General features: G+C 41.2%; 1 protein-coding gene across 9 annotated transcripts in view; it reads right to left on the bottom strand.

Moving 5' to 3' along the window:
* The window catches only part of bsna (bassoon presynaptic cytomatrix protein a), a 164,463-nt gene that overhangs the window by 65,529 nt on the left and 74,637 nt on the right, over window positions 1-24,297 (bottom strand). The gene's annotated exons all lie outside the window — the stretch shown is intronic.

Below are 24,297 nucleotides of genomic sequence, written 5' to 3'. Positions count from 1 at the left end.
TAGAAACTGTTTATTCCCATTCTGTTGATAGTTTTGTTAAAAATGTAACGTTTTCGACTGAAATTCCCACATTTTGCACCTTTAACGTTTCTGTAAACCAGTTACAGTGCCAGGCCGGTTGTAAGTATCGAACCACTGGATGTTTTTAAGGAGGCCTCAGAAAAAATTGCCCAGCTTTGTTTGTGGCAGCAGGTATTTTAAGGCAAAACATAGCTTTTTTTTTAAAACTTAACTGAGAGGATTTTGTGCCTAAACCTGACCAGAGCATAAGCCCAGTGATGTCCCCACATAAAATATTTAACCTAAAGAGATCTAAAGTTTCAACATATTGGTAGTTTGCAGAAGTAAACAACATTTAAGTGGCCACCGCATGAAGGTGTAACACCTGACTGTCCAACAGTCATGTAGTCATGTGTCATTCATGATGACTCTTTATGAGAATCAAAAAAGGCATCTTATTAAAATTGATCCAGTAAAAACATGACAGGAGACATTCATTCAAGCAGCGGTCCAGAAACAGCTGAGATCAGCACCACGGACAGAGGCAACATCAGAGAGCAGTGACCACAAGCTGCCAGCAGGGGGACGGACAGCCACACTGTTAATATGAGGGCTATGTTTTCTCATTTACTGGAGCCCAGATAGTGGAACATACTACACAGCATCATTCGGTGCTAGTTGGTTTGTCAGAGAGGGAGAGACGGAGTGTGTTAGAATTTTCAAAATCACAAATAAATGATAGAGAGGGAGGGAGAGGAAGGGAACCGAAGGAGAGAGAGAGAGAGAAGAGAAGGAGAGAGCAGCAGCAGAATACAAACCACTGAGCCGCTGGTTGCAGCTGGATCTTTCTAGTTCTACACACACATGCACGCACACAGGCACTAGGGAAGTCGAGGGCTCAGAAAGCACCAATCAGAGGAAACCATTCAGGGGTTTCATGTCTGTGGTGGTGCATTTTATCCCATAGGATGTTCCATATTCCATCCATAGGCTTTGATAATTGGCTTACTGAAGAGAATCCTGCCAAGACGAGAAAGTCTTTTTCATCTATATTAGAAAATACACCTAAATCAGGCCATCGTTCAAATTTAAGTCCAGGACATGTTCTTTAGCGGTCGACGCTTAAGAGAAATTGAATACAGAGGGTTTTTAGTGTGTGTGTCCAATCAGGACTGATGTACATGTAAGCTTTGACTCGCACAAACACACTGAAAAAAAAGGCATTTTAAAATCAATTAGATCCCTGGTACAGGCAATAAAAAGTAAAAACTATTACCAAATCCTTAAATATGCTATCTTATTCCATGTGGCAACACAGGGTTTGTGATCCGATGAAAATACAGCTTTCATTTTAAGGTTCAGCATTTTCAAATTTGAAAATGAAAATGCGATTTCTTTATTCTATTTCAGCTTTCTACGGAGCCCCAGACATGACATGGTCAAAAAAAAATTTAATTGTGGACTCATTATAGCTATAACGTGCGTACAAAATACTAATTTGTGGCCACGAAGTAGGTATAAAAATACAAATTAATAATATTAATATAATTCCTGGACAGCTGGGTAAGCAAATCGAGTGCACCTTCTCGACAAACTGCAATAGCCTACGTGATGTCCTTAAGGTGAGTGTCTTATCTTATTCTGTTCTAGTCAATATCTTGTTATCCCGCATTTAGGCAGTGCCTTTCACTGACCATCGTCTTTGAAAGTAGCATCATGTGTGTCAGACTCTCAGCTGAGGGAATACATAGGCTATCTATATGAGCCGCAGCGTTTAATGATGCCACCGAACGCAGCTATGCAGTTACAGTAGTGCTCACTGTATGTATCGCGTTGCCAAGGGAACCTATAGCCTATCAGTGATCCAAATCTAGTTCATATTGATTTGCAGGTTGTTGTTGCTCTGACTGAACTACTGAAGGTGTCTGTAGTGTTCTCTGGACATTTGTCAATAAAATCACAGACGATTAAAAGTTCACTATATTATAGGCCTACTTAAGGCACTGCCTAAATGCGGGATAACAACATATTGACTAGAACAGAATAAGAAAAGACACTCACCTTAAGGACGAAAGAGTTTTTGAGTCAGTCCAGCTCCACCAACAGACTCAAAAACTCTTCGTCCCCCTTGCCATCAGACTGTATAACAGCTCTCAGTAAAGGCAGGAAGGATAATAGATAATAGACAATGGACAATTTCTACCTCTATTTGCACATCCATTTGCACTGTTTCACTTTCATTTGCACTGTCAACCATTTTGCACTGTTTACTGCAGCTACTGTTCATTATATATATATATTTATATATATATATATATATATATATATATATATATATATATATATATATAAAATACTCTATATTTGATCTTTTATTCTATTTTTAATTCTATTCTTAAGGTTAGGGTTTTTCATTTTAGTTTAATGTATGTTTAATGTATGTCTAATGTATGTTTTGTATTTTGTATGCTTCTGGACACTTGGATTTCCCTCTGGATAAATAAAGTATCTATATATCTATCTATCTATCTATCTATCTATCTATCTATCTATCTATCTATCTATCACGTAGGCTATTGTGATTTCTAGAGAAGGTGCGCTCGATTTGCTTACCCAGTTGTCCAGGAATTATATTAATATCATTAATTAGTATTTCGTGCGCACATCATCCTTATTTCGTGGCCACAAAATACTAATTTGTGGCCACAATTTAGTATTTTGTGGCATCGAAGTAGTGTTTCGTGTGCACTCTATAGCTATATTGTGGCCACAATTTAAATTTTTTTTGACCATGTCATGTCTGGGGCTCCGTAGTTTTCAGTGCACTAATTGATTAAATCATCTCATCTCAATATTGGCAGCATTTGACTTATATACTACAAAGACCAACTCACACCTGCACTGCTCATACTACACAACACATTTACATACACACAAAAAACCAAAACACACTCAGTCGATACTTCTGTCCTTGTCCCTCTACCATTTCTGTACCCACCCCTGCCCAGCATCATGGCACAGTCCAGTCCTAACCTTTTAGCTTGTTTCCACCTCACTCTCCTTTAGCCATCCATCACTCTCTATGTGTGTTTAGCTCACTCTCTCGTGGTCTTTGTGAGGACCATTATTGCTCAGATTTGTCACCATCTATGCAATAAAAGTGTAGGCATTTATGTGTGTGTGTGTGTGTGTGCGTGCGTGCATGCAGTCATCTAAAGATGTGTGTGTGCTTTGTGTGTGTGCTAACTGGTTTCTCCCTTTCTCTCTTTTTGTCTCTCTCTCTCTCTCTGTTTTCTGTGAGCGCCATTATTGCTGAGATTTGTCACCGTGCGCACAATGAGATCGAGGCAATGTGTGTATTTAATGTGTGTTCGTGTGCTTATTGGTGGCTCTCAACCTTTATGGGACACTGCATGCATATACAGACACACACACACACACACACACACACACACACACGCACACAAACATGTCTTTCCACACCGCCATTAGTCTCCCACTGAGTGGAGCAGATGAACAACATGCCAGTGACGGAGCTAATTCAACCGCCCACGTCTGAAATGCACAAGGACAGAATATATCTGAGCGTGTGTGTGTGTGTGTGTGTGTGTGTGTGTGTGTATATGTGTGTGAGAGAGAGAGGCCTGGAAATGTAATGCCGTGAGATCAAAACAGGACTGAGGTAGCTGCTCAGTAAGTCTGAACTCACTCTCCATTCGCTTCTCTTTGCCTTCTGCTTCCTGCGACTATAAATAACCTTTTATCAATTCTACCGCCGTTCCCTATCAATTTAGATACAGTACTGTTAATTGTATGCTATTTCACTGTTTGTTTTCAATGCAGAAATGCATACAGAAATGTATCATTTGCAAAGATACATTGATTCTTTTTATGTAACTTGATTAGAGTCATCGACGTGTCCTGATACAATTAAATAACTGTATACCAACTCTGTGGTCTGTCTCAACATGCCCACTGGGAGAAAAATGCAGATGTATTGTAACAATGGGTACAACAACAGGTTTTCTTTATTATTTGATGTACCATCTTTACTGTGAATCTTGTCCTGGTGTTGTTTGGATGTTCTAAATGTCTTTCTTTAAAATGTAGACTGAACATTTTTTTCTAGCAAGATATTTCTAGAGATGGAACAATGAGATTCTATTACTGTAATTCAAGCAGCACGCATCTCGACGTTTGTTGACTTATTACTTATCTACTTATTGGAGGCAGATAAAGCAATACTGAGAATAGTGTTCTGTGTGACCACGTAACTGTACCAACCTTATGCAGTGGAGTGTGGGAGTGTTTTACTCACAACAGCTTCAGGGGTGCCAGTGTGTAAAAACTGTAATGAAATCTAGCTTAGACTGCCTCCAATAACCTGCTAACCTTCCTGAAAGAGTTTCATGAGTCTGGATGTCATTGAAGAGTGTTAAAGGAGACCTATTGGGCTTTTTCTTTGAGCCTTTCCTTCAGGGTTTTTATAAGTCCTTGTGTATACAAAAGATTTTGAAAGTTAAAAAGGTCAAAGTCTACACCAACAGAAACACTGCTCCTGAAACGCCTCGTCAGCAGTCAAGCCCTTACTGCTGTGACTTTGTGACATCACAAAGTCACACATTTAATCTGATGCCTAGTTTGGCACATAATAATAGATTTAGCACGGCCGCTTTGTCAATGTTTGCAGCATTGACTCAGACGTGTGTGAGCTGACCTATCAGAGCAGAGTGGGTATGCGGGAGGGGGGCCTTAAAGAGACAGGAACTAAAAAAGAGCGTGTCAGACAGAGGGAGAATACAGAGCTGCAGCACTGGACAGAATGCAAAAACTGATGTGTTTTTTTAAGCATTTAAGTCAACTGGGATCAGCTCCAGTCCCCAAGACCCTCCACAGGATAGGCATAGCTAATGGAAGGATAGATGGGTATGGAAATTAAATTATATTTAAAAAAAATCTCTGTGTGTTTTGATCCAGTTGTGTTTTAATTTTGTTAATACAAACTCAACACTTCTTCCTCGTTAACATATTTTCTTGATAGATTGAGTTAGAATTCAAAACAATCATATGTATCATAGCATCAATCCATCAAAAACAAATTGCAGGGTTTTTTTTCAGTGCATTTAGGCTTTAACTCAATACTTCCTGTACAGATGTTTCAGACTAGAATCCTTAAAGAACCATTTAAGCTCTTGTGTTTTCTGTTTCACTATTTTCTGTTGTGACTGAGTATCGATATCAGCATGCATACTCCTGTGAACCCTAATGTCAACAGAGCAACAGAAAATAGTTTCAGAGGGGAAAGGGGAGACAGAAGGAGAGAGCAGGAGTCTGAATGGGTAGAGGAGAACAGCTGGAAGGAAAGAGTGAGGGATGAACGGAGGAGGTAATGGGGCAGAAACACATCAAGCTTCAGTCTCAGGGGCAGGACAGCCAGCAGAGATAGAGAGGGGGAAAAAAATACACCCCCACAAACACCAACAGAATGGCGCAGCCTGCCTGGGAATCATCCATTCAGTGAGCAGCACTGGAGGGCTGGAGAAAAAACACAGTGAACGTATCTGGCTGGGCATACCCGCTAATTTATCCCTCTCTCTCTTTCTCTCATGAGATCCCACAGTCTCTCGCTCAGTACCCCGACCTCTGACCACGTGTCTCTCTCTCTCTCTCTCTGGCTAATTCTCCCGCTCGCTCTGTCGGATCGGCTCGCTCTTTCACGGCTGAGTCATCATCTAAGTCATTCCCTTGATTTCTCTCTTCTCTCAATCCCTCACTTTCAATCTCTCCCTTCTCATCTCGCATGGCTGTCTGGTGCTTTTGGCTCTTTTCTCTCTTTCTTTTCCAAACGCTCTCTTTGCCTCTCCCTGTCCCCCTCTGTCTTTCCTGTTTTCTGTCTTTCGACCTCAAATGTCGCTAATGAAGCAAAAAAATAATGCAACATACATTTATTTCATTACAGAGCAACACCCTTGGCTGATTACACTCATGGCTCATCTGTTTATATCTATATGAGTTGTTTGTGCACTTCCTGTATCCACGTGCATGTGCATCTTGGAAGTAAAGTGTGAGTGTCTGCATATGTGCATAGAGCTTCGGGTCAAGTGTGCACACATTTATCTGTCACTACATATGCCTGAGAGATGGATTATTTATATTGGCATGCATGCATCTCTTTCTGTGTGTGTGTGTGTGTGTGTGTGTCTGTGTGTGTGCGTGTGTGTGTTTGGTGTTACATCCCGGTTGCTGTCAGTGTCAGCGACAGGCAACCACACACACAGAATATGACAGCTGATTGGCAGACGGACCACCAACATTCGTCATGGCAACCACAGAGGACATTGTCAGGCTGTCAGGGGGAGTTGATACAGAATACTTGGACTTATTAAGGTTTCAAGCTTTTTTATATTATTATCATTATGTGCTGATGAACAACTATAAAGGAGATTTTGGTGTTTTATATGAGTGTCAGCAGACACCCAGAGGAAACCGCAGCGCCTGGGACGTCACCACCATCTGCTGCTCTGAAGTGTCTTTGAGCCTGACAGTGAATCCCCACCAGCTAGTGACCCCGTGCCCTGCAAAAACATTCATTTATTCTCTGCACCACATTATGATTAAATTTGCCCCACTGCAATACGACTGCGGGATGGAAAAATGAATGGTTACTCTGATGATAGGTATCATTCCCCTCAGAGCAACCTGCAGAGGATCCGTTTAATCACTCATTGCCTCCAGCTTTCAGATTGCAACCTGTTTCATGACAACTGGGTCTGTAGAGGTCTCATTTTGTGAGACTGATCTCTGCTGTCCCTTTCCTTTGTGTTTGCTCATGGTCACACCCGTGTAAGTAGGTAACGTGACATTTTTCCAGATGTGTACAATGCAACCTGATTCCGCATCTTAAGTTTTTATAATTTAGGTCAACTCGACATATTTATGCAACCAGTTCCTTGGGATGTCATGTGGTTGTACATTCAATCTGTGGAGGCTTTTGGATTCCTTTAATATGGTTATCCTCTGTCTCTTAGGGAAGTGTATCTCCCTATAATATATGTATAGTAAAACGCAAGAAAAGAGAAAAGAGAAGAATAGAAAACTATAGTACAATTACTGTAAAATGTGTTATGAGTGTAATTGGTAAAATTGGTTAAAGCATAATGTCAGTGAACTTTGCATGTATTTACAGATAGTATACGACTTTCTTAGTATATTTGGAATGTGCTATTGAATATACCAAATTACAATAAAGTTGTTTTGTTTTTTGTTTGTTGTTGTTTTTTTTTACCCAGGACGACCATCTAGCATTGCGAAATAGTTCCATAAGTAATTTAGACTTTAGCATACTGGCAATACATTTTCAACACTGTGTAAAGATATATAATGTACAGCAAAGAACAGCAATGTAATAACAAAGTATATTGATAATTAACTACAAAGTGTCCTTTTTAAACAATTGAATAGTAAAGTATAATTGAAAATACGTACCAGGAACCAAGCATATATTAACATGAACCCCATGATGAAGCTTTTGATTCCGCTTCTTTAAAGTCACACTCACAACATTTAAACTTTAATGCCTTCAGGATGTCTCCAATTCATTCCTAACGTGTATTCAACTAGGAAAAGAAAAAAATCTTTAAGTTTGAATGGACCCTGGTGGAAAGCAGAGAGAGGAGATTCAGAGTAGCCATTCATCTGCTCTGCTTCTCTCAGGAGACAGGAAGTGGGTGAACGTAAAGGCACGGATCAATGCTCTGCCAGTTTGTCATGACTCCAAAACACACACCTCTACCTCCAACCATTCACACGCGCGCACACACACACACACACAAACATGCCCATACATACAGTACGTACAAAGTGTAGGTGTACAAACGATGTGCAGACTGAAAAACTGAGAGTGCTGGTACCATTTAAAAAAGACAAAAGGCAGTTGAAGTGTGTCTGAGTCATTCACCCTTTCCACTCAGCGGTCGATGTGAGTCATGACTGTGCGTGTGTGTGCACTAGGTTCCCTTTGAAGTCCTTTTCATGATGTAAAGTACTGTGTTATTGTATGATCCCTCTTTACCACACAGGGAAAGGCACACACACAAAAACAGTCACGCACATAAGCAGAAAAATCAGCTCATGAGACATTCATTTTGCGGACTTGAAAATGGTGTGTGAGGGAGAGATAACATGTAAAAGAAAGGGAGATCAACCTGTATGTCTTTGATATGAAAACATCAGAAACTCGGAGGGAACCAGAAAGAGCCGCGGTGGCAGAGAGACGTCAGAGGAGACAATGCTGCTTATTTCAGTCCCCATACCCACGCAGTATGGTGCGTCTCTTTGAGTTACAGTGGTTGCCAAGTTTCCTGCTGTCAGAGCTTCGGATGCTGCTCCAGTAAAATGTATGCTGTGTTCAATGACCCTGGGAAAATCAGGAATTCTGACAGAAACGCAAGACGATTTGCAACTTAAACAAAAACGGGGAAACCAAGCCACATAAATGCTTTTTGCCATTCTCCTTATGCTACATCTTTTTTAACTTTTTGTCTTCAGGTCTGTGTTTGTGACACAGAGGAAGTTCAGGCTAAATCCCCCAGTTCCTATCTTCCATGAACATACCCATGCACTCTGTCATGATTAAGGTTGGGTAACATTGTCTTTTTAGCGGTGCTGACCAAATTATGCTGGTACTTTCGAGTACTGATATACGGTCCATCAATTGGGTCAAATTTTGGTACAACTGTGTGAGAGATTATCTTAAAGTATACAGAGAACGAGAGAGAGAGAGCCTACGTCACCCCTGTAGTCTCTTCTAGTCAAAGTCAGTTTGAGCCATGGTAAGCCCAAAGCAGTGGATATACTTATCAAACTCGACACATAGCCACTCACTAAAATATTTGCAATGTAAAATGCAAGCTGGAAAGGGCAACACATCTAACCTGAAGAAACTCCGGTCAAACATTAATGTATCTAGACGCCGAGGAGCGTTCCGTGTTTGAAAGCAGGGTCACTTGAAGCAGCTGCTGCTAAAGTGAGCAGCCAGCACAAGAAGCTGAACCCTCTGTGGACGTCGAAAGTTTAAAAAAGTGTCTTTTTTCACTGTCTTGGTTGACGTCTGCTCAGAATGTTTACTAATGTCAGTTAGATTTCTAAAAAGCCCTGTGCAGGATGTCATGTCTGCATATTCCTACAGAATCCACCTAGGATAGGATTACCTTGTGATTTAATATAAATAAATGCAGATTTCTGCTAAATTTAAAGAACAAAAATGCAAAGCATCTTCTTATCAAAGCTATGGTGCAATCTACAACAACGATGTATAACACGAGCCGCTAACTGTAGCTGTGTGTACACATTGGAAACAACATGTCCACGGAGCCAACTTTCTTGCCTGTTTTTCTGTGTTAGATGCTCGCAGTTTTAATGACCACCTGCCAGCAGTGAATTCTGACTTCTCACTTTGAATAAATGCAGTGTCAAACAGCAATTCCTCTGGTCAGCCATCACAGCTCAAGCTCCAGCTGAAGGTCAACATATTTCTCAAACAAAAACCTGCATTCTGGCTCTGCTGCAGCCTCTTAGGGATAACAAGCTCTGTGTCACTTTAAGACACTATAACTCCAGTCAGCCATAATGACTCAAGAAGATCAAGCGTCAGCGCTGTGTTGCTCAAAGAGAATCCTTCATTACAGCTCGGCAAAAGACTCAGTAACATTAATAGTATTTTTTTTTCTTCATCTCATCTGTGCCCTCAGGCTTCTTCTTGGTAAAACAGGGCTCATCTTGTTCTCCATCACTGGAAATTGGCAAAACAGTTTCTGAGGCTCAGAATCTAACCACCGCTCTGGTTCTCCATTACGCCTCTCTCTCGGTGGTTGTGATGAGCCTCATTTTGGCTCTCTGATCCCTACGGAGACCTGCTGCTTCATTTTTTTTTTTTACTCTAACTCACTCTACCATCACAGCCTACAGTAATGGCTGAGTTCTACATTCAGAATTTTTGTGGGAGTCATTTTTCCATGTCACTGGTAATGTTGTACAGGTGTATAACCCTGGGGAGGGTTTCTTCTACTCCAGCTGCAATGGAAACATTACAATATTTTACAATGCCGTTATGAAGAAGTTTTTTTTTTTTCCAATGCATGCAGTCCATTGTCATACAACGCCAGTCATTGGTCATTTTTTAATTTATTTATAAAAGATGAATATCAATCAGTCAACTCTATAGTTTCTATCGATTTTTAGCTAAAATCCAAATAGTGTTGGAGGTTATGCAGATGTATTTAAGATGTCAAACATTAATGACGAACCTGACTCACTGTGCTGGACAACGTATCTCGAGAATGAAATCAAATTTATTTTAAAGGGCATTTTGATAACACTTTTATGAGGACAAATTAAAAATAACACGTCTACAGAGCTTGTAGAAAGGCGCAGAATGAAAGTATCTCCTTTCCTTAAAAACATTTTTATGATTGTGAATTAATCATTTTACAATGTTTGTCAGGTCCAAAATGATGGTTTTGTTCATCTCTGTGTAAGAATTCTGGTTCCAGCTTCTACCAGTGCCAGCCAATAGTATGAGGCTGTTGGAGTCACACGTATCCGTGTTTCATCAGCGATCAGCGATCAGAAAGTTAGCTAATGTAATGGGGAGATGGAATGGAACATTTAGTGGCTGAATGTTATCAATAACACCTTTAAAATCCAAACTATTCAATTGAATTATGTGATTTGCGTCTAACACCTAAAGGCGTGTGTTTTTTAAGTCCTCCATTTTCTTCCCAGCACTGTCCTCCCAGTAGCTTCATGATCTTGCATTCTTCACCCCAGTGAGGGAATTCCCCTCCTCTGCTCTTCAGTATGGTCCCCACACCTTTGGGTTTTAACTTCAGAATCGCATGCTGTGCCTCTGTGGGAGTCTCTCTATGTGTGTGTGTCTGTGTGTGTGTGTGTGTGTGTGCGTCTGTGTGTGCGAGGGGGGTTGTTAATCAGCTGTGTAGCCCAGGGGAGGGAACAGCTCTCCTCACTGACCCATTTAAAGGCAACATGGTGGGGAGAGTAGAGAAAGTAGGACAGGAAAAATACAGAACTTAAAAGTACGGCCTCTGCCTCTGCACCTATCTGCTCGCCTCCCTCGAGATCTGCTGTTTCTGTTCCAAAGATGAACATATTGATCTGTCTCTCCACACATTATGTCTTTATGTCAAACAGAACTTCACATAAGTGCGCCCTTGAGGGGGCTGTAAACTGGTTCCGTTTCTCTTGCGCAGAGGTGCTTTTGCCCCCCCCACCCACTGTGGACGGTGTGTTAGCACTGCACGGTCCTGTGTGTGATGTTGAAGCTCTCCGAGGGAGGCGCCACTTGATGGTCCCCAGGAGGGCCATTATAACTCTTTTCCAGCCTCCACTTCAAAATAACACCACTAAAACTGACTGCAGGGGGGACAGTGACACACTCGATCATGGGAGGGCACAGTCTCAAACACACACACACACACACACACACACAAACACACACACACACACACACACACGGGGGAAATGAGAAAATACTCTCATGGGGTTTTCTTTTTGGACATACAGGTTAGATATCGTCTCAGTCTGGAGCTGTGACCCTGCAACACGTTGCTGTTTTGCCAGGAAAATTAGCCCTGCTGATGAAGGATTGTTTGAACAGATAACTATCCAGCTCCAGCTATTAATAGAGGATGTCCTAAACTGCAATCTTGAAAAATTTAGCAGGACACATTTTGGAACAGTATGTTTCCTCGCAAACATCCCGAGCCGCTCCTCTGGGGTTATGAAGAGGGAACAAACTCACTGCCCTCCTTCTCATCCTCTCCTCCTGCCACGGTTGTCTCTCCATATGAGTTGATCTGTTGCAGGAGCTTGTAAATATGACTCTTACAAAGTAAGTCAGTATATCACGTCTTTGCTGCTGCAACACTCACTTCAAATTAAGAGTAAAAGACTTTCTTTGACGCTGCTTTTAGCTCTGCACTATAAATCTTATCCTTTCATCTCTTTCATCCCTATTTCTTTACTTCCACACATTGTCTTTGGTATATTTGATATAAGTCAACTTGACTGTGGAGACATTTAGACAAACAGTTCTGTTTGTGTCATTGCTAAGTCTGAGCTCAGGAAAGTCTGATGAAATAAAGCCTTTATTTTACAGCCTTTTACAGACAGTCTTTTATGAAATGATCTACTTCTCACTTTTTACTTTTGCAGCAAATTAATAGCAATAGTCATTTCTTACAGCATACACATCGGTGACAAATTAGAGGAAATACAAAGTGTCTTGTCTTGTCCACTAGATTTTACATCATTTTTGATCTTAAGAAAGAAATATCAAATAAAGGTGAATTTAAGCTTTTTGAACTAGTGAGCTTGCTAAGAAACAATTTGCAACTTTTGATCTTTGGCTATCGATAACATAAAGCTCACTTTATCTCAGTATAAGATCAGATTTATACCATGGACTCCTGTTTTGGACAAGTATTGTCCCTTAAATATGATACATCACCATACCGCCATACACCGTGTTAATCACAGGACAAAAACAAATCACTGTAAACTGCTCCCACTAGACCTGTTAGTTCACAGTGTTCACAGTGCTTACCTCAATTTAATTCTTACTTGGACCGGCTCCTGTGTGAAGCCACAGATGACGCAAACTTATAGCTGGTCAACAAACCTTCCAACACTCCCCGATTGTAACAGGAGTTTGCCTATTTTTAACACTTTCTCCCACTGAGCTCCCGATTGCTAATTTCTCCTGTTAGTCTTCCAGTTTCGTACAGATAAAACGAGCTTTTCTCAGTTTCTGTGTGGGACATCTGTCATCTAACTGGTAACCTAACCGAGCGGCGGAGGTGAGCGCGCCTGAACGACACTGCCTGATGCGCGTCACACGTCCCTGAGCTCTCTCAAACCTTCTGCTCCGCTTGGTTTGCCGCTGAAAAACCAACACAAAAGGTGACAAAAAGGAGAGATATGCTGAAAACCTCCCCATTTTTCGCAGCCTAATGTGAAAATTATGAGTTAACGCTGCTGAGTGCTGAGTGCCAGTTTGAGATGTTTTAATCCTGCGAAAATAAACAGAGTACTTCTGGTAACGTCACATGAATACAGTGGCAAAGTGAAGTAAAAACTTAACTGAACAACTTTCACTTGATATTTGACCATGGAGTAAGACTTTAACTTCACCCCCGACTGTTTTCCTCAGCTCCAGGACTGAATCCACTGATTCAATTTGAGTGAGTTGATTTTACTGTGAAATTGTAATGCTTTCAATGCTGGTATGACGGGCTTAAGCCTTATGGTGTCTTATACGACCCATTATGGAGTTTGTTAAGCGAGAGAACTGTATGAAATATCAAAAGGAAATTCCTCTGAGTACATTGAATTCAAACTTACATGTGCTGCAGTGTCCTTCACCTTCCTCTCTCTCAGCCACCAAAACCTGTTTTCTAGTTTCAGAATCTTTTTTGTCACAGTCTCTCTACCACTTAATAAAGACTCCTGTGTCCACAGGGGCCAAAACTAAAGAGACAAAAACATATCTTCCTGTGTGTGTTGATCTTTTTGTGTATGTGTGCTTCACATCAAGGCCTTTGATTCCGGCACAAACAGTCGGAGAGAACCGGAAAAAGAGAGAGAGATGGCTCTGTGAACAAAACAAGTTGAAGAGAAAAAAGAAGAAGACGAAGACGAAGAAGAAAAGTGAATGCGATGGAGCTCTTACTCGTCCACGCAACGAGAGCTGCTCACAAGAAAAGAGGAGGCAAAAATAGGGAGAAGGGATGGAGAGATGAGAGGATGAAAGGGGGATGAAGGGGGAGACAGATTGAGGGGTGGAGGCGGACTGAAGGGGGAGGACAGCGGGATGAACAGGGGCAGGAGAAGAAAGGGGAAGATGCAGGAGTGGGACGAGTAAGGGAGGAGGGGATGGAGGGTGACATGGAGGAGGTAGAGGAGGAAAGAAGGGCAGCATGGAGGTGAGGGAAAAAGGTGCAAGCAGTAAGCGGGAGGAGAGACTTCGGAGTGGAAAAAAGTGAAGAGATGAGAGGCAGGGGAGGAGGAAGAGGGGGAGAGGGCTGAGAAAGAGGAGTGAATGGAGGTGACGACAGAGGTGGGAGGAGGAGTGATCGGAGGAGGCTGAGGTGATGGAGGGAGAAGGTGAAAAACATCGCAAAACAACACGATCATAAAATAAAAATTCATGAGGGTGCATGAATGAAGCAGCCACACAAGACCCCTGATAACCTCAAGTGGGAGCGCTTGATTTAAGCATCAATTTAACACTTTTATCGCCTTTTTACGCACATACAATATCTTAGGAACAGAGAGGTAAAAATAAACCACCTTGACTTTAGTTTTTTTCCCGGTTTACGTGACGATAAATGAACAACAGCCTTCAGTCTCCTCACAAGAACAGAAAACTTCTTCAGATGACACTCGCGCCTCCCGCCTGACTAAAACCAAGCGAGACAAACCGAGCACTCAGTATACTGTACGTCACCAGCAGGTATTTAAAGAACCAACTGTGCAGAGTCAAGTTAGCACGCAATGTTGGCCACTGACGTCACTTGAAAAAAAAAAAAACTCACAGCAGTGAGAACTCTAAGAGCTTAGCAGGTAAAAGTAGGGCGAGGATTCAAGTGTATGCGGCGCATGCATATGGTTCAAGAGAGGCCAAACAGTCAGCTCAAGATACTTAAAGGGCTTGACAGAATCAGGACAGACACATCCAAGCACGGAAGTTTGAAGTTTACAATGTTCAATACATTGAAATATTAAAGGTGTTCCTAATTTGGCCATCAGTCTAAATCACTTTAACCTTCATCAGGGAGCGCGGTACATCAGAGTGATGTCAGGGAGCAGTCGGGACACCTGTTGGAAGAGTCCAGGGTCACATTTTACAGCCTGAGAACCGTCAATTCAGCAGTTTACAAACATTTAGCTGGATGACGTTATTTGGTTTCCTCCATTTTTGTATTACTCCTTAGTGTTCTTGAATCCTCCAGTTGCCTTTTTGTTGCCAGCTTTTTGCTCGGCCGCCTTTTCGCTGTTTGCATGTTGTATTTTGTACTTCAGCTTTCCCTTTTTGTTGCCTGCCGCTGTGTGTCTTGTGCTTTGGGTCCCTTTGTGCTAACTCTAACACATCATCCACGGTTAGAGATGTTTTGTGTTAAAGAAAAGTAAAAGTCTATTTTATTTGTCTGTTAACAATTCTTTATTACATTTCAGGAATGTGGGATGATGCTTGCACCCACGCTGGGTTGTAGGTCAGCGTCACTTTGTAAGAGCGACGAGACCAAATTCTCCTGCAACTTTAATAAAATTGTTATTTCAACTATTGAAACACTTAAAATATCTCAGTTTCTATGACTTCAGAGGGTTTTTTCCTGCAGCGTAATTCACGCTTTAGAGCCCTACACACCAAAAAGACATCAAGAAACAAGCTGCAAAGAACTCATGTCTCTTTTATCTTGGCCAAAACGCTTGCACTCCAACACACCACTAAGACTACAACTGGTGATGAACAAGCTTGTACGTTCTGCACTGTGTGAAGAGGCAACAGTTCTCTATACGTAAACCGCTGTTATGATGTAGCAGCACTTTTTTTGACACCAGTCTTGCTAATATACCTGAATATACCTGATAAAAAGTTGCAAATGGCACTGGCCGAGCGGCGGAGAAGAACAATAAGGAGAAACTGTGCTAAATGGGTTTAATTTGGGATAGTACAGTGATGTACGACTCAGAAAGGCTTTCCGTTTCATTTTAAGTTTCTCTTTTCGTGCACCGGTTCGCTTACCTGACCAGCCAATCAAAAGGGTTTCTCTCGACGATGAGCCGAGGCCAATTCTACATGCTCAATGCGCCAAAAAGCTGCTGACTAGGGCTGTCCAGCGCCAGCATTTCTCTCTAGTGTATTTTAGGAATTTGACTAGAATTCTAAATAAAGATCTGAATGAAAACTAAACCACGACACGTTCTTGAAAGGCTACGATGACGTACGTAGGCAGAACGTAAGTAAGGTTCTGTTATGTTTGATGACTAATTCTAATAAACTTTTTTTTTTTTAAAACACAGCAACAGATGTTGAGAAGTTACTCATCCTGCAGTTTTTCTCAATGCATATTGAATGAATTCCTGAAAAAAAAGTGAGAGGCGTTAGATGTGCTAAATAAGTCGAGAGAGAGAAAAAGAGAGAGAGAGCGGTGAAGGAACTAAGAGAAGAGAGGAGGCTGAAACTCACAAGGTTCCGTTTGCCGCTAAGACGTGAGAACGCACGAGGACAAAGGGAGCTGGAAAACAGAAATAACGGAGTAAATGTAATAAAGAGAGGAAGAGGAGATGTCAAATGTGCGAGGGCTATATTTACGCTCAAAGCAGGACGGCGATCAGAAAGTTGCCAGTTTGAATCCCACCTGGGAAAGTCTGGGTGGGAGGGAGAGGATGAAAAAGGCGGCAGCGAGGGCGAGATGAAAGGAACAGATGGAGAGGAGGCGGGTGGACAGAGGCAGGAAGAGGAGGAAGAGGAGAGGAGAGGAGGGGAAGGCGGAGAGGATGGCGAGCCGTTGTATTATTAATTGTAGTGAGACGTCCTGAAGTGCAGGAGCGGACTGTCCGTCCATTAGGAGCTCTGTCGTCCCTGCTGCTGCTCTCCTCCTCTATTTCTGTGCTCATTTCTTTCTAAATACAGAAGCATGACTCACTCCATCGTTCTCTCCTCCCTTGGACTCCTCTCTCCTCGTCACCTCTCCTCATTTATGGCCCTGTAGTGTTTTATAGTGCATGACAGTCATTTTGAATCTAATATGAACTCTTGAAGGTCAATAATACCTGTTGTTTTTAAATTCCTGGACACAATATTCAGCCTTAACCCACGTTCAAACAACGCAGTATGATCAGTTTGACTTGAATGTCTCAGGAATAGTAATGAGTGAGGTGGTCGTTGATTTCCTATTGATTGATTTTTGCATGTTGACATCTCTTTGATTTGAACAGTAACACTCATCAACACATCTTTGAAAGAAATTACTGGATTATTGCGCTTTGGACGTCACCATCTGATGATGACAGGGACTAGAATCAATTTAGTTACAATGTGTGTGTTTCTTTGTACAGTGTGTGTGTGTGTGTGTGTGTGTGTGTGTGTGTGTTTTGTTCTCTGACCATGTAAATTGCGATCAGACCTGGTCCTCATCTTTCAGGTGCAGATGTGCAGTTTGTTTGTTGTGTGTTGACTAAATGTCACACAGTTTATGGATCATTATGCAGCTTTTGCCTTAGTTAAAATATTCGTCTTGCTGTGTCCTCGCTCCATTAGCTTGTGCCTCTCTGGATGTTCTGCCCTCTGCTCGTCAATTTAAAGATGTTATTCCTTGATTTTTTTTGCCGGTGGAACAGAAAGCAGGTGATACGCTAAGTGGAAATAACAGGCAACAGCTTGATGAAAGGAGGAGGTAAACGGACGGAAGACGGAGAGGTTAAAATGATGGAACGCGTTGAGTAGGATAAACACAAACTAACGCTTCATCGTCAACTCTATTAGCCCCAATGACCCCCGTAGTGCTGACAGCAACCTTTATAATGACCAGTCAGCGCTGTGGGAACCTTCCACACACGCACACACACATCATTTAAAGAACACACACAAGAGAACCTCATTCAATTAGCCATGTTAACCTTTTGGCCACTGTGGCATTTTCCTGCGCGGTGTGTCTTACTGTGTGAGTGATCAGACATTACAATAAGATGGTTACCATAGCAGCAACCAGTGAGTCTAATGAGACAAATCTCCGTTGACTGTAATCTTAACTATGTGAGAGAAAGCTGCCATTTTACACCTGGTGTTATGGGGCTTCAGTCTTCTAGTTCTGCAGACAGCAGAATTTTTTTCTGTCAGCCATGTTTCTGCTCACAGTGTGGCCTCATATTGTTTTTATTAGACCCTGTCAATAATCACCTCTTTTCAGTCATGCTGTGATTCCTGTGAGCAAACACAGTCTCATTTCATGGTGCACACACTGTATAAGTAGTTTTTAACACAACACCGGGGAGCAGTAAAACGAGTTGGTGACAAATACATCACTGTACCTGTAACTACTTCACAATAAAAGCCTCTCTGTGGTTAAAAACTTGAATGCTTTTAATTTGAAACTGCAGCAGTAGGAACATGTTGAAACGACTAATATTCATTACTTTATTCACTTGTCTCCTAATGCTTTTATTGTTTCTATAAATATTCTATTTTGGGTTCATGAACCTCTTTTGAATGTTCTCTTATATATCTGCATTGATTGCTGCCCTTGTGCTGCTGTATTAACTATATTCTCCACTGGGGATCAATAAAGGTATTTTATTTTACCTTTAAGTTGGGCTTGCTGCCATTCATCATTCTGTATCTGGGTCATGCGAACGTTGCTATCTTTGCATTCACCACATCAGTTGTAGAAATTCAGATAATCCTGACGGTGTCACAAATGAAGTACCATGCGACATGTATCATTTCAAATGCTTGTTTCTTATAGTGACAAAGAAAAAGCAAACCAAGCACAATCCACTGCATTGCAGCTAACTGTAAATGGATCCAGACCCAGAGACACAAAGACCATAGTGTCTTGAGCAAATATTGACCTTTTTGTGGCAGCAAAACATTTTTGCATTAGTTCACTTCATGATGAGCAATAATGAGAAGCCCCTACATGAACACTAGACTGCCTTGTGTGCAAACACACACATGTGGACACATATCCAGGTGGACTGGGTGCAGTAATCCTAATAATTGCTCCGACAGTTGTGATGACAGCTGTGAACACCAGAATGACGGACTGGACAGAGAAATGGCCTCATTCACTAACACCTGCTTAGAGCATGGCATGCGTGTGTATGTGTATGTGTGTCATTCAGACCTTCATGAGGAAGCTGTGTACATCAACAGGCACTGGGTTATTCTTGAAATGGGCATGTTTGTCTACCCTGAGTTTTATCAGACAGAAGTTGGTATAAGAGACAAATATGTTTTGAGGGAGGAGATCAGCCGTGTGCTGAATGTTGCTGGTTTGTGTGACCCATCCTTCGTCCTTATGCAGACGCCCTTGCTCTTTTTACCAGGTCATTCCATCTATGATATTCGCACCATGACATGCACAATGCTTAATGCAGATGGCATAAAAAAAACCAAAAAAAAACACGTGGTGATAACAGGAAACAATACTTAAGACATTATCATATTATTCATTTGGTGAGTTCAGGCAGACACTGCATTTTCTCAAATACTCCCTGTCTCAAGCTCTATTTGACAAATATTCTTGCCTGAACATACAGAGTGATCAGCAAAAAACTCACAGACAGAAAGGCCGAATTGAAAGACGGAAGAAAAATGTTGTTAGAAAAAGAGAAGGGGTATATTTCAGGACAGAAGCAGAGAGGACAGAGGGAGCAGGATAAACCTAATGACTCTTTACTGTTTCTGTTCCAGGAGACACTGCCTACCCCTTGCATATTTCATCTATCCCGCTATTTTTATATAAAAAAAACAAAAAACAAATCCTTCGCTGAATTATTGATACATCAAGCGGGCTCTACACTCCACGCTCCTCTATCACACTGCGCTCCTGTCTTTCTCAAACACCAACTCTCATCGGCCCCACCTGGTCAGACACATTCATATTTCAGTAAAGACACAAGGCTGCTTTCTGTCACACTGTATGATGAAGAGAGGAGTGACCTATTCAGAAACTTTCAAAAAGTAGACAATTTTATCCTGAAGGTTATTCACCTGCAGCCACAGTGTGAAATTAGCTATATTAGGCACAGTCTATAGCTACAGTAGCTTCAGCTTTGTGAGGATGTAAACGTTAAAATTGGCACGCTAGCTTACCTGAAATGACAGCACTAACATGCTGGTGTTTTGCGGGTATAATGTTTAAACTGTTTGCCATCTTAGTGTAGCGTGTTAACATGCTAGCATTTGCTAATAAACATTAAATTAATAGTACAGCTGGGGCACATCAGGATGTTTGGGGGGCGGATAAAAATAAAAGGGGGACCAGCGCACAGAACAGTCTTGATATATTTATGGGGAAGAGACTTCACTTCACTACATTTTGTCCAGTGGAAGGGCAACCCAGAGGGCAATAATGTGCCATTTTTCGAGCATGGAGGAGGGCAATCTATCCCCAATCTACCGCCCAAATAAACAAGAAATGTCAACTTCATGATGTTGCTAGCTGAAACGTTACTGGGTCACCAAAGTCAGTGGGATTCAGTCTTGGGAGCAAAATTAAATCCTTCCAATGGTTGCTGGGATATTTAGTGGGCAGCCTAACTCATTGACATCACTCTCCCAACACTAGCGTGGCTAAAAAAAAGTACTACTTATGCATATTTTGGGGAATAAAAAGTCAGTCAACCTTTTATAACTCAAGGCCTTTATATGAACAAATCTAGCTTCTCTGCCTTCCATTAGTCAAACTCCCTCAGCAAGAACTGTGCTTCTGTGATCTCACCGCTCCTTTGTCATCATCTTTCCCTCCCCCTCTGTACTTCACTGATTTGATTTTTTTCTCTCTCTTTCCCCTACTGTTCTACTTACTGTCTTTGGTATGTTTGCGTGTGTGTGTGTGTGTATGTGTGTGTGTGTGCTTGTGCCTGACTTCCCCGTGGACCGTAGGCTGCACGTGATTCTGCTCTACATGTCTGGTTCCCCCCCTCAGCCTCCGTTCAGCTCTCTTCCAATCTGTTTCCAGCGCTTCGTCGCTCTTCATCTCAATTTAGAATGTGTCTATTTATTCATTATTTAAGTGTGAGTTTTTCTTGATCACTTCCTGAGACTGTTTCACTCTTAATCATCTACCTTTTCTTTTTTCTTATTTTCTCTTCGCATCTCTATTCCCACTCTGCTCACTATACATCTCCATTGATCCATCCTCCTTCATTATCTCTGTTTTTTACAGTCCCAATCACCTCTTTTTTTTCAGTAGAGCTCAAACATTGACGAATACTCCGTGCCATCATCATCATCATCATCTTTTCTCTAATTTGCTGGCAGAAAGACTAGTATCGGGTGATCATTATGCTTATTTTTAAATCCCCTTGACATCCCTCACTCCTCTCTTCAGTCAGTCTATTTTCTCTTTTGGTTTCATTCACTTCTCCTGGAGAGCCACAGGCCTTAACCCACACTGCACGCACACATTTGCACACACACATTTTTACATCACGCGCCTTCTTTTGATCTGCATATGTGTGACAGTTTCAATGGCTTCGATTTCTCACGGTCCAGATAACGTTTTGACTCATTCTCTCTCTTCGCTTTCTGTGAGTATAATCATCACTGTTCTGTGTGCAGTAATAGTAACTATATATAACCCTGTATATTATCTCAAGGTCTACCTTAAGGCAGTGACAGTACATTACGGTACAGTACTGTGAACAACCGTATTCCCCAGAGACCTTAAAGGCATCGTGCTGCCTTAAAGTAAAAAAAACAACACGGGTCTTCTTCAATCTGCCTGGCTGACTGACTGACTTACACGCGTGCCTGCTTCTTTCTGCCTCTTCCTTCATCTGTTTCTTCCCTACGTCCTTCTGTTTTTCTTGCCTACTTTTCACCCCTCCTAGTTTCCTTCACTTTCCTTCTATTTTTATTTCCCTAATAACCACTCTTTCCCTCAAGTAGTTCCTTCCTCTCCTGCACCCACATATATCTATTTATATATCCTTGACCTTCTCCATTTCTTTGATTTCACTCCTTACCTCCTTATAATGTCCTTCTTCCATCCCTACATGCTTTCCTATCTTCTTCCCTACATACAGGACTCTATCTTATGCCTAGCGCAAATTAGAGCACATCATAGCGCAATTGTCATCGCCAGTTTCAGAACGACGCGGTGGTCATTTTCACTCAGATTTTATGTTTAGTGTGGCTGCTTTTGGTAATTTTAAACGTTCATAATGCGAGACATATTAGCAGCAAAACTCTAAGCTGTATTAAGGAACCTGACAAGACAGAGGAAACTCTCCATGGGGAACAGAAATAAACTTTAGCTTATGAAATATTTTTTTTTGACGGAATCTCAGGATTGCTTCACACCAAACTATTTCACTGTATGAATCTGAACTGTTTGCGTTACCTTGTGATGTGTAGAAGAACACAGAACATTAAATAATGTGAAATAACCATACTACAGTTTAATAGCAATGATCCATGTCCAGGTGCACCTGGCTCTTAAACTGAATGGGAGATAAGACTTGGTTTGGTTTAATGTATGTTATGCCCACAACACATCTATGACTAGTCTAAGTACAACCCCGTTTGCAGCTTACTTTGTGCCCAGATGATCCGCTGTTAACTAGCAGAAGGGAGTTGGACATGCCCTAAATGCCCATGTGCAGGTTGCTTTAGGCCATGCACCATAGATGGTTTAAATTGGGCCCACAGCCTGAATTTTCCCAGTCTTCTCCCTTTCTATCTTCTTTTGCTTATTTCATTTCCTTTCTTTCCTTTTCTTTTGCCTTCCCTCCCCCTTTCACCTTTAAGCCTGCATGCGTCTGGATTGATTAAGGGGAGGTGAGAGAGCAGTCTGCCTTTACACTCCTTTCATTGTGGCATGAGCAGAATCACTTTGGAGGAGAGAAAGAAAGCATAACTGAAAAAAATTATGTCTGTGTTTTGTGATTATTGAACAATTCATTCTCTCTCATTCTTCACCTTTTTGAACTTGCGTCATCCACATTCGTTTATCCTTATTTTCCTTAATCTCCTCCTTCTTTCTGTCGCCTTTTCTCTTCCTCACGGGATTTCTTACCCTCTTCTGTCTCCATCTCTTGCTCGTTTTTTATTTCACCCTCCATCTTTATTACTTTCTCTCATGAACCATGTGTCCTTGAAAATTCAATAGCTTGTTCGGCGTGTTTTGACGTTTGCAAAAACGAGGCTTCAATCATTTAACAGCTAATGGACTATTGGAGGCTATGTGACATGTAAGTGACACAGTGACTTTGTGATTGTTCCTTTTTTTGAATAATAGATATGAGGACTTTTTGGATATTATGGCACTGAATAAAAAAAGACAGCCCGTATGTTTTTAAATTTGTATAATGAATTACTGTCACAGAAGGTCATGAAACTCATCAGGCATATTAGGAGGAGATGGTTGCATTACAAAATATGTCTGTGCTTCTATGACCCAAGAATTCTCAGAGGCACTTTTAGGAAGTGAAGCCAGTTTCAGTGGTTGCTGTGGCCTTTTGGCATTGACATCAGTGAAATAGTTTGTTAGCACATAGGATGTAGCATTCTAACTGACATAGCAAGCTTGGAGAGGCATTGTTGTTCTTCAGATTCATTGCCAAACAGCTAAATGCCTTTCACAGTTATAGCTATTTTTCTCAGCAGTTGTCTTTATAAACACAAACTTCTGTGTTGTTACAGTTTTTACCAGATATTTCTTTTGAAACTATGCTCAAATTAGTAAGATCACTCATCACATTGCATTTGAAGAGATTAGTCTTGAATTTGTCTAGTCACTTTCTTACCTGGCAATTCTTACAAGGCAATTTTAGCAATTCAAACATTACATCTGTGTAGAGTTATCATGTAATAGATATAGGAACAAAATAATAGTAAGCTAATAGAATCAAGGGTTTATATTACCAAGACAAATGTGTGCATCATACGGTAGTTAATAATTGAATTAATTAAAATTAATTAAATTATGTGAAATAATGAAAGCATGTTACAACAATTTCAATGAAACCACTAATTAAATGGCAACAGAAAATTAATGGAATGAGACTTAACTAAGAGCAGAGGTTCAAGATGCATCTACGTATGTAAATGTAAACATAATGTTCAGCTCTAGAATAAAACAGACAACCGAGAATGAGCAAAATGAGTGAAATCTGAGGTGAAATGCAGGGCACTATCTTTTACTATCTTATGATGATAAGAGAGTAAGAATGGACAGAAGAAAGTGAATTCCTCAGAGAAAAGAAAAGATGAGTGGTTCAGGTCTAACTGTGTCCACACATTGAAGAGGAAGAAGTCCAACAGTGGAATGAAAAGCAATTTCTATTTGTGCTGAATGATATCGATTGTCTGGGAGGAGAGGATTCTGTCTCCCCTTCTGTGTGTGTGTGTGTTTGTGTGTGTGTGTGTGTGTTTGTGTGTGTGTGTGTGTGTGCGTGCGTGCGTGCGTGTGTGTGTGCAAAAATATATTTTGTGAAACACATTTTGCTTTTCATCATATATACATGTTATCTTCTGTTTGTGAGAGA

The sequence above is a fragment of the Sparus aurata genome, chromosome 7 (genome assembly GCF_900880675.1).
Source record: "Sparus aurata chromosome 7, fSpaAur1.1, whole genome shotgun sequence".
Classification (NCBI taxonomy): Eukaryota; Metazoa; Chordata; class Actinopteri; order Spariformes; family Sparidae; genus Sparus; species Sparus aurata.
This window is presented reverse-complemented; position numbering and strand designations above follow the sequence as displayed.